This window comes from Triturus cristatus, chromosome 5_1, assembly GCF_964204655.1.
Source record: "Triturus cristatus chromosome 5_1, aTriCri1.1, whole genome shotgun sequence".
Lineage (NCBI taxonomy): Eukaryota > Metazoa > Chordata > Amphibia > Caudata > Salamandridae > Triturus > Triturus cristatus.
Window position 1 is genome coordinate 950287744 of NC_140587.1, and position 12649 is coordinate 950300392.

General features: G+C 42.7%; 1 protein-coding gene across 50 annotated transcripts in view; it reads left to right on the forward strand.

The window, feature by feature from the left end:
• The window catches only part of EPB41L3 (erythrocyte membrane protein band 4.1 like 3), a 904669-nt gene that overhangs the window by 307822 nt on the left and 584198 nt on the right, over positions 1-12649 (forward strand). The window lies entirely within an intron of this gene.

The following is a 12649-nucleotide window of genomic DNA, read 5'->3' on the forward strand; positions in this document are numbered from 1 at the left end:
CTTTTCACTAGATCTTAGATTTCAAGCCCTGTTTTGTCCTGTCTCCATATTAGTTTTTTGATTAAAAGACACCTGCTGGACTTCCAGGCCTTTCAATCTCATACTTTGTTAAAGATAAAAAAAGGAGGAGAAGTCTTGTTGAACTTTGACTTGTTTTACTTATCTTTTGGATGTTATTAACCTGGGAAAGACTTGTCTAAATTATAGAAGAAGAAGAAGAAACCCCCGCATATCACCTTCTGTGCTCCTGGAAGTAAAAACGATGCTACAATTTTCAAATCAGTCTCACCTTTGGGCTGTGTTTGCTGTTTTGTCGCCTGACTTCTTTAACATAGGCAGGAAAGGTATAGGTGTTTTGTTCTAACTAGGCCCAGTGAAACTATGCATTTGCACATCTCTGAAGATTCAATCTAGAATTTTTTAGCCCATCTTCCCATTAGGTTGACTTTAGCCATTTTGTAATCTGTCAGCTTCCACTTTCAAGTTTGTCAGAGGATTTGTGTCATTTGGACTGCTTCGCTCAGCTTTGATCAAGTGAACTGAATCAGTTTGATTAAAGTTATTTCTCACAGGGAGGAGAATAATGCGTTTTTGATGACATTGAGACATTTACAAGATGTAGATTTAAATTCTAAGCCTCATGCCGTGCGCCTAATCTGGATTTCTAGTTTTCTGCAAACGTAACTCTTATTGCGCTCTTAGATCCCGATTCACCAAAATCCACCACGCTTTTGTATTGCATAAGTAGTCCGAGTGCATGAGTATCATTTCCACCTGTTGACCATATATACAAGACATTATTAAGTTACTTGAAATGTAATTCATAAGAACACAGGCCCAGTTGCTATCGATACATGCCATTGTATAGTGCCCAACTGGACAATAATATGACATCACGCCGTTGCTTGAAAGTCTTAGTGTGACTTTTCGAAAAAGGCTGTGACATTAACATCGCAGATGGGATTCTGATCATGTTGTGAAGATGCGTGTTTATTACTTGCATGCACATGATCAAATATGAATGTTAAGGTTAAATGCGTTGGAACACTTTCAAATAAAAAACTTTTTCGTAATTTTTTTTTCTTGTTCAGTTAAAAATAATTTTCCGTGATATCTTTTCCTCCTACACCTCATAACATAACGTGTATTCGTAAAGCACACATTCACCCCCAAAGGGGCACTGTGGCACTGAATAACAGATGTTGATTGTTACCCAACTCAATGGTACTGATTTTATTGACCTCAAGAAGGATGAAAGGCTGAGTGGGCCTGCTAGTATTTGAGCATGTGACCATGAGGTCAAACAGAGGCCTCTGCAGTGGATGCATAAGTCCACTAAGCCATCAGACCCTTAGTGAGTACCTAACGTTATGGTGCACTTTCCTGTTCTTTTAGGAGCCCCTACACCTGGAGCTCTCAATGAATTATATGTGCTAAAAACTGTTGGAAATGTATTTGCCCAATTTTGTTCAGAACTGTCGAGCTACCGCTGGGTGCGTTGCACACATTTTCACAGGGCCTTCCTGACCACACCTTGAGAAAGTTCATTAGCATAAAGCAGATACAAAAAAACTATTTATTCAATGAATGCTTGTGAGTACAATGTTGACTGGTGCATCTGGCATGTAGTGCTTCGCGGCCTCGCCAGGCGTATGAAGCACTATATATAGCTTACTATACATACAGTGTATGCATGCATAGATGACCCCTTTTCCAGTTTCAAGCCTGACATGCCCCAGAAAAGTTATTTGTAAGTCTCTAGTTTTCTTCACCACACAGGGAACTGGTCATAATCATTCACAGCAGCAGTTTTGATTTTGAATGATCTATCTGACCACTGCTTTTCAAGTATGGACAGATGTAAATGTGTGCTTCCCAGGTGCGCAACGCCCATAGGCTCAAAGTGCTTTATTCCCCCTCCCACCCCCGTCGTGTGTGTCTGCCTGGGCTGACACAGCTTCCTGGACACACACACACAGAGTTCTTGAGCTGCTGTGGGGTGGCTGGTCTGGCGTCTTATCACAGCTACTCCAGAGTATTTCAACAGGTCTTTAAAAGACCATTTACTTGATAACAAGGCTTTGTTGTTTTTTCACTCGTTCCTAGAGCCCCTGCATCTCCACTCCAGCTGTTCCTCGAAGATACAAGTTACTTTTGCTGCCACAGTGTCAGAATGCATTTCCTGAAAAGTAACCTTAGGCTTTTTTTTTTGGGTGTGCAGTTTTATATAGCTCGAACTACACCGAAGGTATTAAGGCACTTTGCATGAGCGCCAGGTACATAATACAAGGACACATTCATTTTTGAAGGCATGGAGTGATAAAGCGCTTTGCCCACGATCGCTGTAGAGCTGACGCTGAGACTTGAAACTTGTTGATCAACTCAAAACCAGCAGCTCTGGCAGTTATGCCACATCCTTTCCAACTTCAAAGCGTAGTACAATATCACATATTAAGGCATACCAATAGTCTGAGAGTTTGTTACAGGACCCACAGACTATTTATTTCCTCCATCCTTGATAGATGCCAAGGATAACAAATATGCTGAGCTTCTCAAATTGTCTGGCCTGCATTCAGACAACTAATCCATCCTTCTGAACGCTCACTCTGCACTCACTGCGATCACACTGTATTTCCAACAATCACCATGTACTCACGCCATTCATACTCCTCTTACCCTGCTCCCTCAGGAGCCCACCTCTCAGCATGCACTCACATGACACTCCACTCACCTGTCACTCTCACCCCTGCAGTCTCATCACTCACCCTGCACTCACAGCGATCACACTGTACTTGCACCGCTCACCATGGTCTCATGCCATTAACCGTGCACACATTTTTTACCCTGCACTCACAGGATACTCCACTCACCTGTCACTCTTACTGCTCACCCTGCAGTCTCACCACTCACCTCTGCACTTTCACCCGCACCCAAACTCAAATGGGAACATCCCCCACCCTGCACTAACATCACTCACCCTGCACTCACTCCTCTCACCCTGCTTTCACACTGGCATATCACTCATCATGCACTTACATAGGCAATCCAGTCACTCACACAGTTCACCCTTCACTCACATGGGCACACCACTCATCCTGCACTCACAACACTCAAACAGGCTCAACACTTGCCCTGAACTCACACCAATCACTCTGCACTCCCTTCTCTCACCCTGCACTCACACAGGCACATTGTCAACCAGCATTTACACAGGCACTGCATTCACCCATCACTTATACAGCTCACTCGTCTTGCACACAGGCAAAATAGTCTGCCAGAACACACATGCACACACCAGTCACCCTATACTAACTTCTCTCACCATGCACTCATTATCACAGCTCACCCTTCACTCTTTCCGCTCTCCCGGCACTCACACAGGCACACTGGTCCCCCAGTACACACACAGGCACATCACTCACTCTGCATTTACACCTCTTACACCACCCACTCTGCACTCATTCCTCTCACTCTATATGCACTCCTCTTACCCAGCACTCACGTGGGCCCTTCTCTCACTTTGCACTCATGTAGCTCACCCTGCACTCACATCGGCACATCTTTCACCTTACACTCGCAAAACCCATGCTGCATTCACTCACACTGTTCACAATCACTCAACATTTACATGAGCTCACCTGTTATGCTCCACACATAACAAGCATTGGCAAAGCCCATTCTTGTATAACATATGTCTTGTAAGCTAGAGTGCAAGCACAAGCAGCACATACTCTTTCATGGGCAAGGCCTACAAATTACCCAACAGTCATTAAAATATACACATTTTTACAAGGCACCTGCAAAATATCTATTCTTTCTGCAAAACTAGGGGCCTCTTTTACAAAACAAATGTGCTGCGCCCCAAGCCATTTTGCTGCGCTGAGCTGCGTCGCTGTAAAAGCACAGGGATACGTCGTATTATCAACAATACAATGCATCTGAGTACTTTCCCCTGTACTGGCTCACAATTGGCTGCCATATGCTAGTGCAGGCCCCTTGCGTCTTTTTGCAACTGTACCTGCATTGAGAGGATGATTGTTTTTGTGCTGGAAGGGACACCTTACTGGATAAAAACAATCATTAATGGCATTTTCCTCTTTCTGCAGCATGCATAGAAAGAGGAAAAAATAAGGAGAAATAAAAGTATTTCGTCTCGTTGCGCTACTCCTACGCGTCCCCTGGGGAGGCGTAGGATTCTGACGCATTCCCAGCTTTACAAAACTTTGTAAATCTGGGAATGTGTCTGGTTCCATGGATGTTGTGTGGGAACACCCACAGCAACACCCATGGGATGCCCCTTTCTCGCAGAGTAATGTGTATAAGGGGCCCATATTTACAACGCCATGAAAAGTCTCGCAGTGACTTTAGGTGGCCTTATAAATAGGAGCAGGCACACTGCGCTGCTGGTGCATCTAAAAAGAAATGACGCACTGGTGGCGCAATGGCCTTGCAAATGAGGCCCTGGATACTTAGTCAGTCCCCTCTATAACTACATGGCCGGTGCAAGAGAAGAGAGTGATGTCGAAAGGAAGGAGATCCCGGCTGAGGCTTTGGAGGATGGTGAGGGACTGAGGATCAGTCTGAGGCTGTGGGGATAAACTTGGAGAAAGCAGGCAAATTCTGCAGTAGGGGGAAATAGGCACACAAAGCTATGGATGAAGCTATACGACAGACGCTCTGAGCTGGTGATGGAATAGAGTGGGGGCTTAGGTCAACGGTGCATTGCAGGTGGTGAAGTAGCACTTGCTCCAGAGTTAATTTTTAATCCTTCACCTGAGCTCCCTTGGGCTGCAGGGTGAGCAGGTGTTTTAGCTGTTGCTGAAGTTACTGCGTAGATCAGTGTTTGGACCTGTTGGCCTGCATGGTGGCAGTGTTCTGTGGCGGCAGGTATCACATTGGATAACTGTTTGAGGCTGTGCTCACCAGCACCAGCTTCTTTAGGACACTTGGGCTCACGTTTCAACAATATTTCAGCTGAGTGGCTGGGGCTTGTGAAAGCACACCAAAGCTTTGGCTATGCATGGGAACACAGGCACCAGCATTGAGGTTTTCTGTTCATCTTCTCATTTCAGACACATTCAGTTGCTGTACCACACAGCGTGACCAAAGGGTTGTAAGTGATGCTATAGCATTGTTCCAATAGCCCCTTGGACCTGTCACTGTGGTGGGCAGTCCATTTTTAGCAAGCTTCAGTATTTTAGAGGAGTTTGAATATTTGACATTTTATCTCTTGAATTCTAATATCTGCACATGACATGAAATCTTTGCGCATTCACCATTTCATTGCATAGCCTTTGATTGGTTCAAAATAATTAGGCCAAAGATCACAAAGGGAAACTTGTTTATAAACTTTTTGCATAGTTGCGCGTTGTACTGTGAGACACCTACAGCCATTCCTGGATTTCCGTTCACCGCAATGGTTCATTATGGAGCGTGTGTTTTTTTTGGGGGGGGGGTGGGGTGGGGTTACATGTTATATTGGTTCTGAAAATCCCAAGATGCAAAGTGTTACTGGATAAAAAACATGTTTGCCAAAGCAGTCAAGCATTTCATAAGATCAATTGGATGCCGTGATATTAATTTTTAAAGAGTGGATTAGTTTGTTTCCAATAGTTTTACTACTTTTTAAAAAAAGCACATCACAGCACTATAGAAGTATTGAAGTATAGTAACTGACTACTGCATGGAGTTATGTCATGGGTTGCCATGCCATATCTCGTGATCCAGAAGCAGTGCAGTGTTTTTTTTAACCCTTTCAGTTTTATTCAAAATCGTGGTTTCCATTTCTTTCCTCTCATGCATTTATTGCCAGTAACCTTACACAGTTCCTATATGCACCCGCTGTGCCTAGGACTTCATTGAAATCCTAGTAAGTGAATGACAGTGACTCCATGGAGCTAGGTAGTGCACAGGTGTCCTGTCGGACTAAGGATTAGAATTACGAGAAGGTAGCAGGGAAAGCTGACTGAAGCCAAGCTACCTGATGCCTCCCTTGCTTCAGAGGAACCTGTCCCACATCCTGTAGAAATAACCTGTGGCGTGAAGAGCAAGGTCAAGAGGCCTAAACATGAGAGCGGTGTTCTTAAGAGGGGCAGGAGATGATGGGCCTCTAGATGACAAACCCACTGGAAGAGTTCACAGGTAACAGGATCCTCTAAACACAGTAACGGAAGTGGCTTTACCATAGGCAATCCTGATGCCTAGCAGCACAGTAAAAGGCCTCTTGACTTTCCCTTGCTGTATGCCTGACACATCTGCATTACTTCAACCCCTCTATCCCTCTCCAATGCTCAATCACAATTCCAGCAGTGCTGCACAGTTCACTAAAAACAAATTACGAAAACAACCACCAGTTACTCACCTTTAGCCTCTGACCACACACAACTTCAATAAGGCTGTAAAAGCTTGTAGACCAACACCATCACTGGTAGAAATATGTCATGCTCATATATGCAAGAATATCCCCATTAATAGATCTGCAACTGATCTAGCATGAACTATCAAAAACTCTTTGGATAAAGGTCTCTTCTCAAGAGAACTCCCTCAAACAAAGAGGCCTTGAAACAACGGCTCCTTCTAACTTCCAGGCAATAACAAACTGTTTATAGGCAAATAGATTGAAAGTTCAGCGTCAAGACAAATAACTACATTTATTGAAGAACGTGACCTTCTCCTAGATTACCAAAAAATGATTCTGGAATGGCTGTGGCACGAAAGCTGCACTGACTTCACCATAGGTTGATTTAAACACTGTAATGGATTTAAATGGAGTACCAACATGCCTAGTACTTGACCTCTCCCTTGCCTTTGATTTTGTCCATCTCTACAGGGACTTGGAATCAACTTTTCTGCCAGCTCATCGACAACCACCTGGTGCATTCCTGTTGAATGTGGCTCAATATGTTTACATAAATGGGAACTGTTCACTGTGGCGTGCTAACAATAACCATTTTTTTTTAGTATAGCACCACTGTGTGGCAGTGCATTAACATGCAGTAATATTGCCAACTCATTGGCACACAACTGTGGAAAAAGGAATGGTATTTGGGGAATTAAACCTATGATTTACCAGCTACCTACTAAGCTTCACATGTGGTAACCCACAAAGCAGTCCTTAACTCATAAAATCATAAAGGCTGGGGCTCAGGATCCTGTCCCCGGCAATTTCAAATGTCAGGATTGTCAAATACCAACACTGCCAAGACTTGATTCAACCACCAGGCACTCCCTGCCCCCTTACCTCACTCTTGCAGGTTCTTTTTAATTTTTGCTTTCTCGTTTTGTCATAATTTTTCCATCTTTCTATTTCGCCTTTCCCACTTTTGTGTTTTTCTCTGTCTTGTTCTGGTGCAAAGTTTGATGAGGAAAAATTAGGGCATGACGCCAATGATTAGTGTAAGTGGGCGCCACCTGTAACCTCCGGCTCAAATTAGGCACTGCCACTAAGCCTAATATCTTGAGACCTGTACGTAAGGGCAGCCTCTCCAATTAATATTCTGTAACATCCAATTGGGTAAACTATATTGTGACTTCAGTCGGTTATGGCATGTAAAAAATATATGTAGTGCCTTGGGATGGATATGGACTTAGTTACATGTAGAAATAGTTTAGTTATTTCTATCAAAATACTTCATTTTAATCGAAAGAATCTGTATATATTTTTTTAAAATCAATCCAGAATCCAATGAGCCACCACCCCCAAAAAAAACAATTTATAAACAAATGTATAGCGAAATAAAATGTATTTGTATGGTTTTTGTAGTGAGTTTCTCTTCACATTCTTTCAAAACATATATACATCTTAGTCTCTTGATCTCTCTTGTTAACAATATGCAATGATCTCCTTGCCCTACTAATCACACAGGATGTGTTGCAATAGTTTAAATCACATTCCTTAAATGAAAATCACTCTATTAAAGCAACATAATGGAATATTTTTTCACAAATACATTATTAAATGTTCTTTTTATCTGTTTCATCACAGTTAAATTTCATTTGAGTGTCTCCAAAATAAATGTCGACGCGTTTCAGCCCATACAGTTTTAGGCCTCTTCAGGAGACGCGTTTCAGCCCATACAGTTTTAGGCCTCTTCAGGACTAGGGCAGTCAATTGCGTAAATTCTCAATTCCACAAGGACAGGGGTCAGTACAACTGTAATCAATGTCTCAGGTAATGCCCAAAAGTGGCATTATATTCAGAACCAGGAGACTCGATGTTACTGAGCCAACAAATTAACGCCGACGTTTCGACCCTGAAGACAGCTTATTTCATGAGTGTCACGGCGGGCCTTCCTCAGGGCTATAGAATGGATGCGGACAGCCAAAATCTGAAATCTGATTTTCAAATACACTCTTCTTCTTGAGTTTGAAGAAAATCTGATGCGGATCAGAGACCAGAATAATCCTTATATGCTTTAAGATTAAACACTGGATTCTAAATGATCCGTTTCCTTTGTTTCAAGGCGTACAATTTCAATGGTACGTCCTCCGCGAAGGTCGGTTATGGAGCAGAAGCATATTTCTGGACTTTCAATTATAAATATTTCACAAGCAAATTGTCCTGCACAGAAGAAATCAAGGAATTGGCAATAAGGGTGTTGTCTTTAAATATCTTTGTGAAAACATGTCTTATGTGCTTTGCATTCAATTTTATAGATGCTGATTTTATTTGTTAGTGCGCTCAATCTGTTTTTCAAAGAACACTGTGAGTAGCCTAGGAACAGTGTCAAATCTACAAAAACTTGCTTGTTATAATATCACGTTTGACAATATGTTAAAATTGCACACCTTGTCACTTGTTATTCTCATATTGGCTATGAAATTCTTGTCCTTCCACATTGCTGGAAGTATTAACGCCCCGATTCCACCCCTTCACCCCCCCCCCCTCCCCGCCGAAATTTGGCTCCAGTTGCACCCCTGATGCTTCCTGAACTTTCAGCCTACTGTGTGACATTTGAAATGTGTGTTTTTTTCAGTGCTGTGGTTGGTCAAGATCGCAGACATTCTAGTGGAATAAAATGAGGGGCCAATGGTGTCAGCGAGCAGAGCGAATGAAGAACGCAAGCCCAGCAGATCTTTTATCTTTTTTTATTTGTTTTAAATTTTATTTGCAGTAAACTCGTCTGTTCCAGTAACTGCTTTGTTTTGTGGGTGAACTCTGCTACGCGGACAGTTTTCTAAACCGAGAACGCTCGGTGAAGAGCTAACATTAGCCTCTGCGTTCGTTTGACAAAATCTATTCGTGTTTCTCTTTGAGTGTGTGGTGGGCTGGCCCCACGTGTACAGGAGATAAAGTAGACATAGCCGAGTTGAAGTTGATGTAGTTTATTGAGTCCATAAGTAGATGTTACAGCAAGCCCCACCAGGAGCAGCCTGCTAGCTGCTCAGCCCATCTCCCAACTGACCACACTCACACCAGGCACCCAAGCATTCCACTCATGTCAATCACACTAACAATCTACACGGAACACTCACACTGGCTGAGCAGCTAGTTACAAAGAGAAAGGGATCATATATACATAACCTGAGGATACTACAGAGTGTTTTGTATTACTCAAAAAGGAGTGCCTTCAAGGTGACATCGCACATGCGCAGTTAATGCAGACGCCCAGATGTAGTAAATGTTGACAAAGCGCCTACCCATGAGTTGTGGGGGCCAAAGTAAGCAATAGCTTTGGGCAAATGTTTATCTGTGGTCGTAATGTCTCAGAAGGTGGCTAGTTGCCCTCACCTTTGTCATCGTGGGATACTATGTTTAGTTACGGACTTCTTTGCCAGTAAGGACAACCTTTGCTAAAACATGGATGGATTACAGGAACGGTCTTCTGTTTGCGGTTGACATTGGCAGTCCGACCTCTAGTGCAGTCCTTACGGTGGGAAGTTCTTTCATTTCCGGGTCTAAGGACCTATCCATTCCTCTCCCGTCACTAACTTTTGCATGCTCTCGTTCTACTGATCTCTTTCCATGATTCCTTTCTCTGAAAGCAGTTCTCAAAAGATACATGCATTTATTTACTCTTGTCTGCTTACTCTAAAATTTTGGGTAAATTCCGCTCCTTTTTTCGAATTGCCCAAAAATTACAGGAGTACAACTAGAAAACTGCAAATGTTGCAGATTCACATAAATACCTGCAAGAAGAACATGTCAGAAATGTCACACTGCAAGACATTGGCACTTTCTAACTTTTTTGGGTTTCCCACAAGGAAAATTGTTTTTCCTCCTGGAGAAGCACTTTTCTTTCTCTGCACTTTAATCTTGGGTGATTTTTCCTCCCATTTTTACCCAGATAACCGAGTTGGGTATGCACTTTAAAGGTGTACATTTCTGACTGCTTTGAGGTGGGAAACTACTTGGAAAAGGTCTGTGAATACAAACAAACTTATACATTTATTGTTCATTAATGTCACTTACATCTTGTGGTGAGAGTTGAATTCCTTGCTTATCTGAACAAGTATTGGCATAGCCAGTAGGTCTCGCTTTTGGGACCTTATAAGTATTTAGTTATGCAGCACAATATTCTTGGTGCAACATCACCTGTTGCATGGCTAAACACTTATAAGTTCCCAAAAGCGAGACCTATTGGCTATGCCAATGCTTGTTATTCAATGTTACTCATTGACATCTCTGCTATCGTTAGACATATGCACCAGCTTGTTGTTATGTCACTTTCTACCTCACAGATTTGCAAAGTAGTTAAATATTTAGTAAAAAGTACATGATTACTATATTATCATGAATGTCCGCTCCCAGTGAGCATGGTGCCATATGGAAGCAAGCATTGGCAATAGCAACAGTTCTGGCTTTAAATGAATGTTTTATGGTATTGTGAAGCATTACTAGTAAGTAGCATAGGAATGGATATGTATTTGTGTGGAAGCAAAGAACTGTAGAATAACATTGGAGTTGGATAAAATGTCATGCGGCAGTTGCACTGTTAACCAAGACCTAAACATGCATGCATGTTAATGACTGCCCTTCTCCCATCTGTGCTGCTGCCAGAGAAAACACCATAAATTATCTACTTACCCAAGACACTTTGGATCTAATTCATACAGGGCCTCCACACTCGTGGCGGAGGCCCCGCAGCCGTGGGGAAGTCTTCGCACTCAGGGGGGAATCTCCGCAATGGAAATGCTCATTGCGGAGATTCCGCCTCGAGTGTGGAGACTATACCCTCAATACGGAGGGGCCTCCACCACGAGTGCGAAGGCTCTTTGTGAATCAGGTCCTTTAATTGCATTAGGTCATGTGTGTACCCTGGAAATTTCAAGCTTAGGCAGCAGGGTAAACAAAGTGTGGAGGGCAAGAACTTTCTTGTGGAAGCACACAACGTCTGCCCAATCAAAGTACGTACTCCTCGCTCCAAAATGTGGACGGAGCAAAAGCCCCTCATTAGTGATACTCATATAATTGTCTGGTGACAGCTGCGCTGTCAAGCCAGACCATAAAAGGAAGGTCAGATAGGATGTTCTTACAATCGTGCTAGTCAATATACATACACACTCAATGGCAAAGCCAATCAGTCTGGCCCTGGCAAGCTGATGGTGACTTTTTAATTTATTTTTGGGAAACAAATGTCATGAAGAGAAAAATAGAAAGTATGTTGCTGTCACTGTAGAGGTCCTATGCTTGAAATAAAACATTTTAATAAAAAAGAACTATAATTCATACTTTTAATAGACCTATAGTTGTGCTTCCTAGCTTGTAGATATAGTTTGCACAGGTAATTAGACATTTTCTTTAGTTTTAATGCACATTGCAGAAAAATATTAATACTATTGACACAAAGAAAAGGCACTATAGGATTTAAATTACTCTAACTTGAAGACATAGAAGACATAGACACAAGGATAACCGCAAAATGAAAAACGATTAATGGGAATAAAAAACATTACCAAAGTAAAGTATCGGCCAACCAGTCATCCCCGACCTTAAAGGGCAATTCTTATTCGGAGGATGTGCACATGTAATCAGCCAGAATACTGTTGCTCGTAGTGTAAGAGAATAAATCAAGAAATGAAAGCAATCAATTGATAAGTAAAGCCCTGGCACAAAAGCACAGGTATGTTTAGGTGGTTATGCACCCTCACAATGCGATAGAGCCAATGGTGAAGTGGGCTGACCCATTGCCCCAAACTGTATGCACTGTTGGGTGGAAGCAAATGTGAATGACAGTTAAACAGTCCAATGGATGAAAGATTCTGAACCAAACTTGTTTTGAACAATTACCGGTACTTAAGCTTAACGGTGTTTTGAGTTGAGATGCACGTTGTAGTATGTTTCTGAAGACTTTAGCGCAATCACCTGGCTATTTTGCTAATACATACTGCTCCGCCTAAACATTGTCATTCTTTCATACAGAGGCGGCACCTCTCCATTAGGGCGGAGGACCGTCACCACCTGCTGCCAGTGCAGCAAAATAGAAAAATAAAATGGTAGTAAAATGAATTACCATTTTATGTTTTACTGTTCCCAGCCCGAGCAGTGTTTGGGGGCAGGGCATTGCTGCTGACTGGCAGCAGGGGAGTGGTGCTCACTCCACCACTTTACACTGCGCAAGACACTTTGGCTGGCCTTCTCGCCATGCGTGGTGTAAACCTCTCCACCTAGATGCCTCAGACAGCTGAGTAGAGAGCAGGCACAGGCCGC